Here is a 256-nt window from a genome sequence, read left to right on the forward strand (position 1 = left end):
ATATATATGTATACATATAAAAGCTTACCTTCGTTCTAACAGATTTCTTTTTAACTTTTTATATAAATTCACTATATATTTAGCTTTAAAATTAATCTTTTTCACAGCAAATTTCTTTGACAAATGAGAACTCATCTCAATCAAGAGCTATGCTTATATACATTTTCATTTCTCTAATAAGCATAAGAATTGAAAAATAATCAAACAAAAAATTCTGAGGTATACATATTTCATTTCTCTGATAAGCTTCAAGTTG

The sequence above is a fragment of the Rhagoletis zephyria genome, unplaced genomic scaffold (genome assembly GCF_001687245.7).
Source record: "Rhagoletis zephyria isolate East Lansing unplaced genomic scaffold, Rhagoletis_zephyria_1.1 Rzeph_scaffold_05989, whole genome shotgun sequence".
Taxonomy (NCBI): Eukaryota; Metazoa; Arthropoda; class Insecta; order Diptera; family Tephritidae; genus Rhagoletis; species Rhagoletis zephyria.